The following is an 18,366-nucleotide window of genomic DNA, read 5'->3' as shown; positions in this document are numbered from 1 at the left end:
CAGTTCTGGAAAATGGTGGTGCTGGAGACAAAAGGGTTTCCCACTAAATTCTTCACCTTAATTCTTAATTCTTTTGCAGTTAACATGTGTCTTTTCTTCTCCACATGTTTTTGTCTGACCTTCTGACCCACTGAGCATTTTGCTGTCCAATGGTCATGCCTTAACTGTGCAATTTCTAGTATTGCATTAGTATTGCATCCTTCTCATGGGCATTTAATAATTTTTGACTTTTCAGTCTGAGTTAAATCTCTTTTTTAGCTCATTTTACACCTGAATATAAGAATTATATATCACTTATAAATGATTAAATACAAAATTAATAGTGGTTATTAAGATTAATGTGGTTTGGAATTGGTAAGATGTGCCTGGAAAAAAAAATGATGAGAAAATCAACGCGCCTAATAATTCTGCACACACTGTAGATATCTGTGGACTCTCTAGACAGAGAACCATATCCATCTGTGACAGAGGCATAATTGGAGGAATAATTGCTATATTATATGCTATATTATCATTTAATGAATGCAGAGGTATTTTAAAGACATCCTTCATTCAACCCTGTGATTGTTTCCATGTTAAGCAGAGGGAAAACATATTATATTATATTGTATTATATTATATTATATTATATTATATTATATTATATACATTTATAGTTTAGTAGTGTTTACAATAAGCAGAATTTGCCATATATTGGTTGAAATGTTCAATAAAAACTAAGCAATAAATAACTACTGCATCTAGTGAACAGTTTAAATTAAGCTTATTTATTTACCATAAATATCTTGATAATTTTGTGTAATTAGTTAGTTATAATGAACCAAGTGAACAAATTAAATTGAGCTGATGGTAAAGGAATTAACTGAAATGTAATATCTTAACAGTCTATAGATAGCTGTGCCATATTGCACACAGATTAGGCTTTGTTTTGTCTGGTGAGTCAATCAAGACAGCGTAACCGCCGACTGTCTCACTGATTCACTCCAGTTTATTTGTGCTTTTCTTATTGCCATTTCCTGTAAAAGCCAGTCAGAAATGGGCCATACAGCATACACTCACCACAATTTGTCCAAAGCACAATAAAAGAGGAGAGGCAGTCGTATGGGTGGCTGTTTCCCATTACAGCTTCAAAGTCCATATAAAACATGATTAATGTGTGCTTGAGATGCAGCGTGTCTTTAATTATTATGACTTGACTTGTGGCTGCAAGCACAGATACATTAGCGGCAACAGTAATCTGTAAATGTCGACACAGGCTGGATTCTGACACTGGAGGTTTTGCCTCATAGCTAGAGAATTCACCGGAATGGTACGGCTGGGGCGATCGGTGTGGTACACAGGGGTACAGCTCCTTTAATCACAGCACATTTGCTAAGAAATTAAGACCGGCAGTGACAGATTGGCAAAAGAGGAAAGTTTAATTAAGTCCAATTGCTTTCTTTCTGATCACATATGGCACTACTATTTCTAAAACATAAGAAAAAAAAATTCTTTGGTAAATCTACCTATTAATTAATTTTCACTTTTTTATGTCAGAATTATAAAAGTTAAAATCATGACAAACAAAGATAAAACTGACAGTCATAATTATAAGATAAATGTCAAAATTGTGACATACTAACTCATAATTTTCATCTTTTATGTCATATTATGAGATTAAAAAGTCAAAATTATGACAAAAAGTCGAAATTGACAAGTCATTATTTTGAGTTTTATGTCATAATTATGAGATTAAAAAGTCGAAATTACGACATAAAATGTTGAAATTATCGCACACTAATTCATAATTATAGTCATAATTATGACAGTTTTCACTTTTTATGTCAAAATTATGACAAAAAGTCAAAATTATGACATTTTGACATACTAAATCAAAATTATGTTAAAAAAAGTTTAAATTGACATACTGTCATACAAACATACATTGTGAACAAAAAGTTGACTTAAAAAGTAAAAAATATTGCAAAAAGTCAGTACTTTTAATGTTATAATTTCAATTTGAAAAAAAAAATGAAATTATGAGATACAAAGTACTTTGACTTTTTGTCATAATTTTGACTTTTTTAAGGCATAATTTTTACTTTTCATCTCATAACTTCATGACTTCATCTCATGATTATGGTCCTACTTTTAAATTTATGTCTTTATTATGAATTTTAAAAAGCATGATTTTTTTTGTTCTCTTATATGGTGGAAATACACTACAGTTCTCTGGGAGGTTCTTTAAATAAAGTACACATGCAACTGTGCTATTTTTCAAAATTCAACATTAAACAATGGTTTCTAGTGCCAGAAGCAGCTGGAATTTTGCATGGGACATTTTTGTAAAGCAGGGCTGCAGTTGGCATACATTCAGTGAGGGGACCATCAAGAGAGGAAAAGCAATCTGCATTGTAGCTACGGTGAGGTCAGTCATTACCAGAGACCTGACACTGCCTGTTTACATATGCTGGAGAAACAAGGCAAAAGAGCCTAGCCCTCAAGATGGAGCACATCACCACTGCGCTGAGGTGGGCTGTGTCACAAACCACACATACACACACCTGGAACTCATTCACGGATGTTAAAGTTCACATACATATAGGAGTCGGAACACACACAGGCATGGTTGCACATGTAAACTAACGTATACGCTTCTACTTTATGCAATTAGTTTTAAGGAGAATTATGAGGGAATATGTTTGTGCTAGACTCTACATCAGCTCTGTCAATCACATTTGGGTTTGATCTTGGATAATCAGGATCATTAATTCATTGAAAATCATTTTGAAAAGAAAAACATGCTTTATGCTGTAAACACCTCAGGAGCCTTTTATGTATAATGGTAAAATTATACTAATGGTGGAATAAATGCAAACAAATGTCTGCCCTTGGCTGCGTAAATGTTAAATGAAAAATAAAAATGTACATTCCTACATTAAATAGGTTTATTTATTCTTGGTAATGAACAATGTTGCAAATAAAGTGTGTTTACATTAGAACCGGCATTAATTGATGATTACTTTGGTGTATTTGCTTCATGAGCCAAATGAAACTTTGAATGTGTTATTTCAGTTTAATTCGGTTGGCACAGATCGGCTTTTAAAATGAGAACAATGACGTTCCAAGGAATTGTTCTGCTTATAAATCAATTTGCTTTTCAACATATCTTTTAAAATAAATGAAACAGAGGGGGTAAAATATTATAGCTGTATAGCTTGCATTCTATGCACTCAGTAACAACAGTAACAATTATTTTCATGCATGGAGTACTTCAAACAGTTATGAAGTTAATACAACTTAATACAGTAAGGCCTGTTCACACCAAGAATGATAATTACTGGTATATTGCTATCCACGCCAACTCAATAATGTTCTGTCTGCCACTTTAAATGCTCAAACTCTTTAAAGTCGAGTGGACTCTGATTGGCTGTCAATGTTTTTATCCTTTATCAACCAGAAAAAATGGCTCTGAAAGTCATTCCAACAATATCGTCCCACTGTGTCGTTGTCATGATAGTTGCAGTGTGGACTTCCCTATTCTCATACAGTAGAATTAGAATGATTATTAAAGGGGTGGCATAATGCCATTTTTACAAGATGTAAAATAAGTCTTTGATGTCCCCAGAGTGTGTATGTGAAGTTTTAGCTCAAAATACCCCACAGATAATTTTATTATAGCATGTTAAATTTGTCAATTGTTGAGGGTGAGCAAAAATGATCCATTGTGTGTGTCCCTTTAAATGCAAATGAGCTGTTGCTCCTAAGCAGAGGGCGGGGTTTCAAGAGCTCATGTTAGCACATAGTGTTAGCAGCGTTGATTACCTCACTGAAAATGTCAGAAACTGTTCAGCCTTTTATGTTCAATTCGAAGTCAGACAATGATGGAGAGACTCAAGAAGAAGTGACAACATGTAGAATGCAACAGGATGTTTCTGAACGGTTAGTTGCTTAAAGGTGCTCTAAGCAATGTCACACGTTTTTAGGCTAAAACATTTTTTGTCACATATAGCAAACATCTCCTCACTATCCGCTAGATGCTTGTCCCCTGAACACACTGTAAAAAAACGCGGTCTCTGTAGTCGCCACAAGCTCCAAAAACGGCAACAAAAACTACCTGGTACAGCCTTTGACCACAGAACATAATAAACATGCTCCAGCCAATAACCGACAAGAATGATTTTAAATGCGCGTTCATGACTGTTTCAGGAAGCACGGAGGGGAGGGGGAGGAGGAGGAGGAGGAGGGAGGGTCTAGCTAGCCTCTGTTGTGTTTGACAACACTTCGAACGTCAACAGGAAGTTACTCCACCCAGGATCGCTTAGAGCACCTTTAATTTATGTAGCTGATGTGGGATATTTTGAGAATACTAAGGTTACATCCACACGAAGCCATAGCTTACCCAATCCGATCTTTTTTTTTCCTCGTCTCAAGAAATATCTGCATCCAAACGAAACCACTGAAACGACTCAAAACGATGTAGTATACATGCCAGACCAGTATGCGGCGCTGTAATTCTGCCACAGAGATACACTTAATACAGCGAATAAGACTTGGAGCATGCGCATAAACCTTGCGCAATGTAAACAAACTATAGTAAAGCTTAGAAATAACGCTTTATTTTGGCTCAGTAGCTTCTGCAGCATGAACACAAGCATCTAGAGTCTGCTATTGTTGTTGTTGTTGCTGTTTTGTGCGGCAGTGTCTGACTAGGGTCGACACGTGGGGTGATGACATCATCGTTTCACAAAATATACAAATAGGCTATCCACACGAAAAGATGGCGTTTTCAGATTTATCCACTCTGGGACCTGGTTTCGAAAAATAGCAGTTTCATCTTCCGAAAACACCGGATCCGTGTGGACGAAACACCTATCTGATTCAAAATATGTGCGTTTTCACAGAAACGCGTCTCCATGTGGACAGGGCCTAAGTTTTCTCAGTGTGTTCTGCACCGTCGGCTGAAGTTGGTCCTCGTCCATCTGATCATTCTGATTGGCTCCTACTGCCACCTGCTGGTACGGAAAGGCATTTCTTCTTACACAGGCACAGAACAGACATGCTACATGGCTGTCGGGTGTCGAGCGTCGATTTAGTGTGTCAGGGCAACTTTGGACCCAGATGCTGCCAATGTGAGCCAACTCTGAAGTCTGCTTTCGTCGCCACCAGCTTGTCGGTGTCGGCTTGGTGTGTTCCGGGCTTTAAAGTCATTGATTAGCATATTCATGATAATCTATAAATCGCTCATGTCATACAATCTTAAATAATTGTAAGATGCCTACAGAGCCAGAGAATATATGCTGCATGAAGATAGTAGATAGTAGTTGTTCATGTTCCTGTTTGCCATGTGCTTCCCTTGTTTGTGTCATGTTCTAGTCATGTGATCCTGCCATGTGTTCCCCTTGTCATGTGCTATGTTGTCATTAGGCTTGTTCAACTTAATGCGGCGCCGCAAAGATCGGCCGCATGACAACAGCAATGCATTCAGGTTAGAAAATTTGTCCGACTTTGATCGGCGCCACAGCCGCCTTATGATCACATGTGCCATCAAAGTACCGCGAGAGCAAAACTAGACCAGCCGCCTAGGTCAGGAGCTGCAGTTGCTCAAAATCGGTTGCGAAAGCCTTGATGACGACACACTTTATTCTCATTGGTCAGATTCTGTGATGTGTGTTGAGTGTTTTTTCTTAGACAAGTTCCTGTATTTAACCAATCTTGATACTGAATATCTGATATTCAAATAAAACACACAAAACATTAAGATTACACTATGTAGTAATTGTATATCCACTTCTTCGGCTACAATCAATCTAAAAATCATGTGGTCTGCCATGAATGACGTTGGTTCAACACACTACGGAAAGCATGAAGTGTCCGACCTGATGATCGTCTCTGTACCCCTCCCCTTCCTGCAGCCGGCAGATCTCGCCAGCCGGTGGCAGGCTATAGTGTAGTTAATCTCGAACAAGCCTCGTCTGAATTCTGAACTGCCTGAAACAAGTCATCAGTTATTCCAGTCTTTTTGCACAAACCTATGTAGGTTTGTCACAAATTTGCATAATGCCTGATCTTCATTGACTGCCTGTGTACAACGTCTATTTTGACTGGCCCTCAAAGTTGTAGCTGAGGCCTGGAAGGGTTTTGTTCTTGTTGATATGTCGAGAAGACGCTGCTCTGCAAAATCAAATCCACTTTGCATGTACTTCCAAAGTTCTACCTGATTTTTTACAGTCCAGTGCTGGAACTCTTAAGTACCGTGTTATTTGTGTTTTGGAAATTGTGAGTTCGATGGATTTGTGAAAAAAACAAAACCAGTGGAAGATGTTGTCATGATCCACAACATTAACTTTAACATGTTGCGCTGTCAGAAAACAACATGGTGGTTTTGGAGCAATTACCTGGCCGCTGCACATCATCAAACGCAATGTACCGCAGGCACTCAGAGACTGACCATAAAAGAGGAAGAAGTGAGTCAGAGGAAAGCCAATTTGTATAATCCTAATTTAAGGGGATGTTGGTTTAATGTTTCAAGAGTGATGCCAGCCTGGGCAGCACACGACAGAGGCCTGTGTCTCCTGGCCCCGTCCCAGTCACCTCGCACACAGATAGAAAACAGAAGCCGTGTTTTTGTTGGGCATGATCCTGCGGCGCATAAGCAAGATGGATGTTATAGCCATGTCTGTTTATTTGTGCAGTCTGAAGGCATAAGGAAGAGTTTCTGTAAGCACGAGGACCTCTGATTTGGTCTGTCTATACAATCAACATCTAAACAAGATTAGAAATTATGAATGAGGAATGAACTGGAGGGAGAAATTGCACAGAATTGTGCGCCTACGGAAAAGGAAGCTAGTCTTGATTAAGCTGACTACGTCAGGCCGTGTTGTTTATTCTCTTACATCATAGTTCAACTAAAAACGGCCTGGCTACGGAAGCCATCAATCGCAAGCTTTCTGTTTTAAATTTGAGCTGAAGTCCTGAGCTTGATTTCTGGGCAGCAGGGTTGATGAATGCTTAATATCATAGTCTGACCATTTACGGGGTGTAACAATGTTGAATTGAGAGGGGAAAGGGAATATATTCCTCTTTATGCAAAGAAAGTCCAAAAACATCCAGTGCAAGACTGATGATCTGTGGCTTGGGGTAGTAAGTGTCCATTTTCATCTAAAAATAGTGCTGGGGTCCATTTCTCTGTTCTAAGCTTTCAAGAACTGTGACACCCCACATTCACTACTGCACTGTACCAAGGTCCAGGGACAGGTTTTGGAGCCAAAGAGGTTGGCAAGGGCAGTATAACTGAGAAGAACTATAATAACAAGAAGAAATTAAAATAATTTTATATAGTATGGCACTCTAATTTCTCACCCGAAGGGGGTTTATTTTGCAATGATGACCAAATGACTGTACATTATCCCACTTATCCCACTTCCAATTAAATAAATGAGTTTACATAAAATATTGATTTGAGTTTACATTATTTTAGAATTTTTCCTTTGTATTATCTTACACCTTTTTAGAGAAAAACATTGTCCATTACAATGTACAAAACATTCAGCCAAGCAACAAGATGTACAATATTAAGTTCTCTGAGGTCAGTTTCACTACAATAATAATGGAGACACAAGATGGTGCAAAATGTGTCCATAAAAGTCCATAGTGTGATACGAGAGAAAGCAGTGATATATTGTGTTTCCATGGACAACAGCAAATACAGAGTGCAACAGTACCTGATCATTCTTTCAGCGGCCATGGTTCCACAAGTATTTTTCACATTCATTTTTCCCATAGGGAACAAAGAAGTTAAAGAGTTAAAGAGTTATAAACCATAAACCAAACCAACCAGCAATGAGGTAAATCACAACATTCAAACTTTGATTTGAAGGGGAAAATTATATATATTTCCACATTCACAGTGCTTAGGAGTGGGTGGTCGCTAAATAGTTCTTTTGGCACAATTTGCTTGTTTTAATTCTCTTGCAGGTGGAGATTTATTTCCAGAATCATGAGTATTTTTCAACAGGAATTCCATTGCTAAAAAAGTTGAAATAAAAAATATATCATTAATTAACAACCTTGTAGCTCACAGTAGGTCTGTCTTTAAATGGTTCAAGGTTTAAAAAAAAAATCAGTTCCCCTCAGGAGAAAATGAATGGGATTTTACTTCTGGAGCTGTTTCACTCCAAGGCCCTGTTTACACCTGGTATTATGCGTTTTGGTCGATCGGATCACAAGTGGAAGAGGGATACCCGTTTACATCTGGTGTTTTAATCCTTAAATGCATACCTCGGGTCTTTATCGACCCGGGACGTCATTCACTATCCTCCTCCTCATTCATTTTTCAAAGTTAGACATCAACCTTTTTAGTATTCCTCAATCCATTAATTATAAAGAATATAACAAGAAAAAATCATAAAATTATAAAAGAATGCCTATTTTCCTATTCATTTTTTGTAAAAATTGTACAGGGTCGCTAATGACCCGAGGTGTGTATCAGTGTATGTATATTTTTTTCAGCACAACAGTAATTGAATCTTTGATGACGGAATAAATGCAATTCACAAGGTATTGATTTTGAAGATGTTGAAAATGATAGTTTTGAGAATATGTTTGAGAGCGCGAATATGAGACCATTTGCAATCTCAAACATATTCTCAAAACTATCATTTGCTGAATAAACTGGGAAATGTGCTCTGACAATGATGGCATAAAACATCTGTTCACAATAAACCCTTCCAAGCTCCAAAAGGTAACATAATATGCTTTATTTTATTCTTCTGTAATTGTTACTCTATTATCAGAAGAGTTTTATATTATCGCGGCAAGTAGAGATCCATCTGTTTTAGATATAGATCCGGGTCGCTAAAGACCCGAATATGTAAGAATGATTGGCGAAACATTCTTGCATTTAAGAGTTAATCCATCTCTTTTGTCTATGGGTCTACGGGCAGGTAAATGTATGGGGTTTTTCAGATCTTTCGAACTAATTGACAAAATAAGCTCACGCAATTTACATATAAACATGCCCAGAGATGACGGAAAAACACATGGAGAGCATCAGCTTTCGTTTCTGCTCTGATAGTCACAAGACCACACCGAACGCTGTGAGTGCGTGTTAAATCAGTAATGGTGAGGGAACATTGTAGTTGGCACGTCTTTTGTCTTCAAACCAAACTTTGGTCTTCAGCAAATAAAGTTTATGCGTTAGGTCAGTAGGCAGACTTTTGTGGCTGTTAGAACACATTCGACCACATGAGCGTCTACACTACAAAAGCAATCCAGTCAAATGCGTTTTCGAATACATCTGGAAGGCCCTGTTTACACCTGGTATTAAGATGCTTTTTAGTCGAGATGCTCATGTGGTCAAAAGAGCAAGAAAGAGCGCCTTCTCTCCACCTACTGACTTAATTTGTAAACATTAGGAGAAGCGCACTAGACAGACAGGATTTAAACTTTGTCAGCTGAAGACCCAAATTTGGTTTGAAGATGAAAAATGTACCAAGCACAATGTTCTCTCACCATTCCTGATTTTTAACAAGCACTCACAAAGTTTGGAGTCGTCTTGTGGCTATCAGAGCAGAATCGAAAGCTGATGCTCTACATATGTTTGTCCGTTGTCTCTGTGCGCGTTCATAGGTAAATTGCACAAGCTTGTTTTGTTCATTAGATCAAAATATCTGAAAAAAACATACATTTACCTGCCCAATAGACCCTCCCCTTGAAGAAATCAGGACAGAAGTGGTTGAAAGTGGACAAAAGAGGTGGATTAAAATACCAGGTGGAAACGGGCATGTGTCTGCCTCGTCTACTTGTGATCCGATTGACCAAAACGCATCGTAATACCAGGTGTAAACAGGGCTGAAGTGGTCGAAAGTGAACAAGCTCAAAACGTTTCAGACCCCGTTTACACCTAGTGTCATCCACTTATAATCCAGTTGACTAAAACTTATCTTAATACCAGGTGTAAACAGGGCCTAATAGAAAATATCAGACTGCGGAATACCACAGTTGACCAATCACAATCGAGTATTCCAGAAAGCTGTGTAATAATAAGTTCTAACATCTGTAAAAGTAAAACTGACTTGATAGCCTTCTCATGCTTGATGGTGGTCTCAAGTAAAACCAGTGCTCTTTGTGGGGGTTTAATAACACAAACCATTTGATTAAACACCACAGACACTGCCAGAACACGTATTTGTCTTCATTTGTTCTAACATTTGGGAAGATTTTGAGTGTAGACATGTTGAAATGCGGATGACCCTGAGGAACGACAGTGAAAGGAAATGGCTTCGAGATAAATGCTTGACAGTGAAGGAGCTATAAACGTAAAACACGAAAAACATTTGGAAGAAGACATAAAGCACATATGCAACTGGTTTAGCGAGTGATGTTGTCTTTCGTTCTTTACAAGTCCATTGTGTATCTGCCTTCTATCAAAATCGTGCCATACCTCATCTGTCTTTTTCCCTCCGTGTCTCGATCAGGTCTAAACACTGAATTAAGGATGCAGTGTGGACTTACAGTGTGTGACTCCTCTTTGATGCTGGGTGTAGTGAAATTTGTTCTACATTAAGCCGGTGATAATCTGATTATGGACTGTGATCCATTAAGTCTACTGTTAAAATGCACCGTGCACTAGTTTTGAACTCGATACAGGGACGAAACTCGAGAGGCACTGTGAAACATTAAAGGCTCTTTGATGTAATATTTAACCCATCTGCACAAGAGGGGAGAACTACATAAAATGCGCTTGGGGCCGTGGAAGCGGGCGATGTGAGAAATGGGATGTTTGATTCTCTCTTGTCCAGAGCCGTGCAAAAGAATGAAACAGCCAACTGCGCTGCGACTGTTAGCTCGCTGCACTTTTATCGGAGCAATAAAACTAAACCCTTCTGGTCTCGCCAGGGAGTGGGCATCCCCTTGAAAAAAAAAACTTTCACAAGACAACGAAAAGGAGGAGGAGCGAGGTCGCTGTCATTTCCTGCGTCAGGTAACAATTAGTTTTCTTTTCACTCTGCTCTCTGTCATCTAGCGATGACCTGGACGGTGTTGATATGGTTCAAATTAAATTAAACGGAGATGATTTTTCAAGAGTAAGGTTAAAACAAGATTCTTTTAACTGTGAGATACATCACAAAATGATTTTTTTTATTTTTTTTATTTTTTATGTTTTAATAGGCCTACTGTATTCTACCTTAGAGCAGAGACAATTGCAATTTTAAGGATGATTCTCCTCTAAAGTTTAAAAAATATCCGTTTTTACATCCACGTATTTTTATGCAAATATTGGGATATGGCATAAAAATGCTGAAATAAAACACAGAGATGCAAATAAATTAAAGGCACAATATGTAAGATTTTTCGATTAAAATATCCAAAAACCACTAGAACAATGTTATATATTTTGTTGACTTGTGTACTTACATTATCCCAAATGTTTCCAGCAATGTTTAAATCCAGACAAATCACCTATTTTAACCAGTGTAAAGGCAAAGACTGTAGAATAACACAAGACATGTCACTCGTATTGTTTTGAATGGGAGAAAGTGTAACGCGCAATATGGCGGAATAAGTCCCGCCTTCTAAATAAGAGCCAATCGCCGACTGGTAAAGTCATCGCGTCACTTCAGCGGCCGTTAGAATCACCGGTTTCTATAGAAACAGTCAGACGCGCGCCTCCGAAGAGACGCGCATTTAGGTCTGCGCATCCAGCCTGAAAAATACAGTTTTTTTTTTGTCATGATTCGAGCATTTAGAAACTAAATTTATGAGCCGGTTGTTTTTAGATTTTATTGGTGATTTCAAATATGAAATTTAATTGTAAGGTTGGCGAACAGTTTTGGAGAATTTGATGTTTCCCCATTCAAAGAGATTGCATGATGCCCAGGATGCCCGAGAGGCGTTTCAAAGATGGCCGCCGAGTGAAATGACGGCCTTTCCTCCCGTAGAAAACATGGAAACACCAAAGACGCTCTAATGGACAGGTGAGCAACTGTTTGGATACTTTTCTTGACAGAAAAATAATCATTGTTATATCTCAGCAGGGTTAGCCTTATTTGAATCTCTTGTTTTATGCACCATACCTCAGAGAAAACACTATTTTGTCAAATGGCTAACATAGCTTAATCAGAAAGAGCTTTATTTGTAGTAACAGTACAGCATTTTTTCCATCGTACAATATATTTTAAAATGAATTGCATGCCATTTAGCAACACAAGTCATCCAGCATTTATTAATATGATATTCTAATATCGATCTAGCTTACTGCAATGTGCAAGAAGTGTCACATACAGCCACAGACTGAACGCACGTAACGTTATAACATAACTTTCAACACACTCAAACGTATTTCGTTTTTTAACGTAGATTGTTTTGACAAAGTAAAACAGTGCTGCGCTACCCCACAATTTTAATTCGTCAGATAAAGTGACCTGTATGAGTAGTAATTCAGCACTTGTGGCTGTTATTAGAACAAAATAAAATAATGTGAATTTAAGTGATCAAACATAAGTTAACAAAGTTCAAGTTCAGGGAAGAAAGAGGCGGACGTTAAACGTAACTTTAATATTAATAAACATAAACAACAAAACTAAAGGAGTGGCAGCGGCCGACTGCGGCGCATAAGCAACATAAAATGTCCCAGCCTCTCGGCCCCGCCCTGCTTCATACCACAGTAACGTTAATGAAACTTTAAAGGTGCCATCGAATTGAAAATTGAATTTATATTGGCATAGTTGAATAACAAGTGTTCAGTACATGGAAATGACATACAGTGAGTCTCAAACTCCATTGTTTCCTCCTTCTTATATAAATCTCATTTGTTTAAAAGACCTCCGAAGAACAGGCGAATCTCAACATAACACCGACTGTTACGTAACAGTCGGGGTGTACGGCCCCAATATTTGCATATGCCATAATGTTCCCAACATTATGAAAGGAATTACACAAGGGCATCCAATATTAATGTCTGGATATGCACAGCCGAATCATCAGACTAGGTAAGCAAGCAAGAACAATAGCGAAAAATGGCAGATGGAGCAATAATAACTGACATGATCCATGATAACATGATATTTTTAGTGATATTTGTAAATTGTCTTTCTAAAAGTTTCGTTAGCATGTTGCTAATGTACTGTTAAATGTGGTTAAAGTTACCATTGTTTATTACTGTATTCACGGAGACAAGAGCCATCACTATTTTCATTTTTAAACACTTGCAGTCTGTATAATTCATAAACACAACTTCATTCTTTATAAATCTCTCCAACAGTGTGTAATGTTAGCTTTAGCCACGGAGCACTATCAAACTCATTCAGAATCAAATGTAAACATCCAAATAAACACTGTACTGCACTGCACTGATTAGACATGCTGCATGACGAACACTTTGTAAAGATCCATTTTGAGGGTTATAGTAGCTGTGTGAACTTTTTTTATGCAATGATGGGGGGGGGGGGGGGGGGGTGGGTAGGGGGGGCGAAGAGTGCGAGCAATTAAAGGGGCAGCAGCCCTGAATCGGCGCATTTCTAATTATGCCCCAAAATAGGCAGTTAAAAAATTATTTAAAAAAAATCTATGGCGTATTTTGAGCTGAAACTTCACAGACACATTCAGGGGACACCTTAGACTTATATTACATCTTGTAAAAAACGTTCGATGGCACCTTTAATAATTTAGCTCACCCATGAATGCATTTTCTGCCTGAGCCCCGTCGGATTAGTTTCCTTCGGCTGTGAAGGTGAAGACAACAACTCCCATGATTCCACACTCATTCACGGCATCATCAAGGTACACCTTTGTTATTGATTTGAATAAGTGACCTCTACTGGCGAAACTTACATACTGCGCCTTTAAATTGCATCTCAATATTAAAATAAAAATAGTAAATCCACATATGCATAATTAACCTACAATTTTAATAATCAAAACATACGCGTGAACTACAATGAAAACATATTTACTGATTTTTGGACTGTGACTGACTGAATCAGTGGGCTACTATTACCTGCCAGATTGTCTTACTGAGATTTTTTCATGGACAAAATTTGCAATGATTGAAACAACTACTGACTTTGTGGCGCTAAAATCAGTCTGTTTGAGCACCCTGACCAACCATAGCAACATTGTACCTCTTATGTGATGGAAATCTCAATTTCTCAATTCAAATGTATTGTGATTAAGCTAAAACAAACTTTGTTTGTTTCTAAATAAATGCTAGTAATTGCATTTTCTGCAGCAGGCTCTCTCTTTGACCGACACATTCTTGAACCTCACAATGCATAGGCCTACTACATTTTGGACCGGATGATGTTGCAAGTGACTGGTCTCAGTGGGACTTCTGCAAGGCATTGCTATTCAGGAATGTAATACAACAAAAGAACCCTCATAATCATCCCAAACAGTCCACACACAGTTCAGACTTAGGCTGGGCTTAAAGTCTTTTCCCCTGATTTTGCCAGGAAATGTAGTGGCATGGATCCACGGTGAGACAAAACACAACCATGACATCACTCCAGCCTCAAAAATCCGAACAGTTCCCTTATTAGCATACATTCCGCACCGAGCATTGTGAATAATAATGTTTTCTGTCTCCCGCAGCAGGCAATTGGGCTCTGACCACCGACAAATAGCAGCCAAGTAAAATAACAGTAAGGAGAATGACGGTCGAAGCACCTCAATTAAATGGGTTTGCTCATGAGCTGGACTCGCCAAAAGGACTCAAGCTATAATTTGAATGAAAAAATGGTTTTTCATTCAAAGTGCTGGACAAAGCCACAAAACATGGGGAAAGTACGGAGAAAATGTTGTGGAGTCTGAACGGTGCCGGCTGGGTGAGGAATGATTAAAAAGTTGTTAAAGTTTTTCATGTTTGGGTTGGTTGGGATACACACTGAACACTGATGGTGTCTAACTGGACATGGCTGAAAGGAAACACAGGAAAATGTGCATTCAGACAATATCAGTGGACTTATCCAATTCAGAACTGTGCCTGAACAGTCCTTGCTAAAAGAATGTTTTTACTCACTTTAACATTATTCCAAACCCTTAAGGCACCGATATACTTCAAGCGAAATCAAAGAACGAACTGCTGTGAAGTCGAAATCAGGCCAAAACGAACTTCGTTTTTGGAGTTCGAAACGAAATGTTTCAGAAAAGTTCACTACGGATGGTAAACACCTTTGTACTACCATTGGTCCGTGGTGATTACGTAATAGGTAGGTGTGTGGAGGCTCCGCCTTCTTTCACGTGAAAGTCTTTTCTGGTTCATTTCTCCTGTTCAGTCCATCTCTTTCTTCTATGGAACATAAAAGAAGTTAATTTTAAGAATCTAAATGTTTTCTTTTTCCATACAATTAAAATGAATGAGCTCTAGCTTTCAAGCATCAAAAAGCATCTACATTCTAAAAAATAATGGTTCTTTATTTGCATATGGTTCCATAAAGAACCTTTAACATCCATTGAACTTTTCCATTTCACAAAAGGTTCTTTATATATTTAAAATGTTCCTTACACTAGAAAAAAATGTTCTTTTTTTTTTTTTTAACTAATTGCTGAAAGATTCTTTGGGGAACCAAACATGGTTCTTCAATGGCATCACTGCGAAAACTAATTTTGGAACCTATATTTTTAAGGAGTGTAAAAGTATCATAAAAGTAATCATTATAAGTACTATATTCAGTGATAATCTTCAATGATAAACACTCTAGTGAGCAGCTGACCGACTGGATCTATTTGAATTGAAGAGTCAGACTCTTCTAATGAATCAATTAAAAGATCAAGTTATTCATTGAAAAGCAGTATTGGGGTAACGCATTACAAATAACTTAAGTTACGTAATCAGATTACTTTTTCAAGTAACTAGTAAAGTAACGCATAACTTTTAAGTTTACAACCAAATATCTAAGTTACTTTTTCAAATAAGTAACGCAGGTTACTTTGTTTTCCCATTCATTGAGTGACAGCTCTCCTGTGCCCATGTTGAGAGAAATCATGAGTAAGTGCAGAGGCGCTGTGTGCACTGTGTGAACATGATGGTTATTGTAGTTCTAGACTAAATGTGAGCAGGCATTTACTGATCTCGCACAAAAAGTCAGTATTCCTCAAAATGAAATGAAATGCAATCTCAGAATATGACATATATTAAATAAAACAAATATACTTTATGTATTTAATCTCACTTTATTAACCAGTGTCTTTGCTGCTGACCTTCAATGATCAAATTCAACAATACTAATAAGCAAAAATGACTTTAGATAAACGTTTCATTTTTAAAAAATGTTTATTGCTGAATATACACTGCGTTCCATTTGGGAGGTCTCATCCCTATGCCCTAATCCCTTCAAAGGATTTACCCTCCGGAGTGAGAGCTTCGAAGGGATGATGTGTGTAGGGGTCAAAAAAACTTTTTTTTTGGAACGCAGTTCATCGCACTTCTGCATCATCTTAACGAGACAATCAAGGAGGTACCTTTTTCCGTATTTTTTCCACTGGTGTGCTATTTGTATTAATACACGCATTCATTTACTGTAGTAACATTATAAGCTACTGCCAGTCTTTTACATAAAATATAATGTATTTTGTGTCTATGTATTTGAAACATTTGAAGGGACTGATAAGGGTAGCTGTAAAGTATTTTTGTTGTCATTTTGACCATAATAATGTACCAAATCTAACTTGTTTAACTATTACTGTATAGAAAAATACTAGAATATACATACATTTATAGGTAAAATCAAACTCTGAGCCTCCTGGACCTATTCTGTGATGTCAAACAACTTCCCTGTGCAAAGGATCATAGGGCCCCGAAGTGTCCATCAGTTGTACCCTTCAAAATCCTTCATTCCCAAGGGCCCTTTGAAGTGGCCAGTTTTGAACACTTCGGTTTGGAACGACCCTTCAATATGGCGGCCATGATTGTTTTCACTCCGAAGTTCCCTTCGGAGGGCGATATATCCCGTTTGGAATGCGCTGTAAGAGTTTTGAACTTTCTTCTTCTGCAGTCCAGAATGGCAGCACAGCTGAAAGGTTTGAGCAGCGCCCTCTACTGTACAGGTGTGAGTTTGCATTTCGTTCAGCTTAGAGGCTTATTCATTTCACTTTTTGTGTGAAAGAGCCTTTACATTTGCCAAAAATATAACTTTTTTGTTGTTATTAAAAAACAAACAAGCAAACTCATCCCAGGTGAGAAAAAGTAACGCGAAAGTAACTTTCCCCTACACTACTCAACAGAGTTTGACAGACCCAGTTCAGAATATTCCTTTATTCTCGTTTTGTTTTCCATAGATGGAAGAAACGAATTCAGGTTTGAAACAACATAAGGGTGAGTAAATAATGACAGATCATTTTTTTCTTTCTGAACATTGACGCTTGATGTTAAAACTGAAGTAAATTGCATAGTGATGGAGAGCTTGTTATTCATTGCGCTCATGGGTATCCAACTGTTTCTCTCTAAGGCCTCAGCATTAACAAATTAGCTTGCTGTGTGACATCCACAGCATGACTGAGCTATGACTGATGGTGATTATTTATCATTTATGGACGTGCTGAAGGAACAACATCACTAATACCACCCCTGGGTCCACTCTGGGCTTGATGAAGACCCAGCTCCCCGATATTAGAGACTAAGACCTCAGGGCCTACGCAGTAACTGGACCCTTTCCTGCCTGTTGGGTCATTAATGACAGTCCCATAGCACCTGTATACTGCACAGCACTCCTGTGGGCCTAGTGGTTATTTATGGGGCTTACAGGACCCTGTCGCATTACTTCAGCCCTGTGGGTAGATTGATGTCAAATTTTGACTCTTTTGCTGATCGGGGACCAGCATTCTCAGTCAAACTTAATCTTAGCCAGTCAAAGAGCAAAAGAAAAACTGATTACAGATCAGCAGATTTTACTGGATTAGTTTAGCAGTGAACTCCTCAATATTAAGAAAGTGCTTTTGTGAGTCCACGGTCAGCCAATATTTATAAATTCATATAATGATTGGGAAAAGACCTTAAAACCAAAACATCAGCAATATCCACATGGATTCATTTTAGGAATGGCGAGATCAGACTGTGTGTCAAACCCTAGTGAGCTGTTTACTAAGACAATGTTTTTGGGCATCACATAATTAAATAGTTCTAATTCCCAAAAAATGCTGCATATGTCTACGATCCCCCAAAATGTCTGGTTGACCCTGAATTGCTTATAAAAATGGTTTCTAAGTAGGCAGCTCAGTAGGTTTTGAGACACAGCCGAAATGTAGGTATTTCCCACACTTATCCAGAAGATGTCAGTGAATCTTCATGGAACTGATCCTAAACTTAAGGCCAACTAGAGTCCTCTTTGTTTTTTAAAGACAGTGCAATGCGATCCGACTTCATTATCATAATAACTTCTCTTCAGTAAT

At 38.0% G+C, this 18,366-nt stretch overlaps 1 long non-coding RNA gene across 1 annotated transcript; it reads left to right on the top strand.

Moving 5' to 3' along the window:
- The first annotated feature begins 11,855 nt into the window (after window positions 1–11,855).
- LOC125258503 lies at window positions 11,856–15,340 on the top strand. Its single transcript, XR_007182641.1, has 3 exons — window positions 11,856–11,957; window positions 14,213–14,456; window positions 14,572–15,340. It is a non-coding gene; the product is annotated as an uncharacterized LOC125258503 (long non-coding RNA).
- The last annotated feature ends 3,026 nt before the right edge of the window (window positions 15,341–18,366 follow it).

Source organism: Megalobrama amblycephala, linkage group LG22 (assembly GCF_018812025.1).
Source record: "Megalobrama amblycephala isolate DHTTF-2021 linkage group LG22, ASM1881202v1, whole genome shotgun sequence".
Taxonomy (NCBI): Eukaryota; Metazoa; Chordata; class Actinopteri; order Cypriniformes; family Xenocyprididae; genus Megalobrama; species Megalobrama amblycephala.
This window is presented reverse-complemented; position numbering and strand designations above follow the sequence as displayed.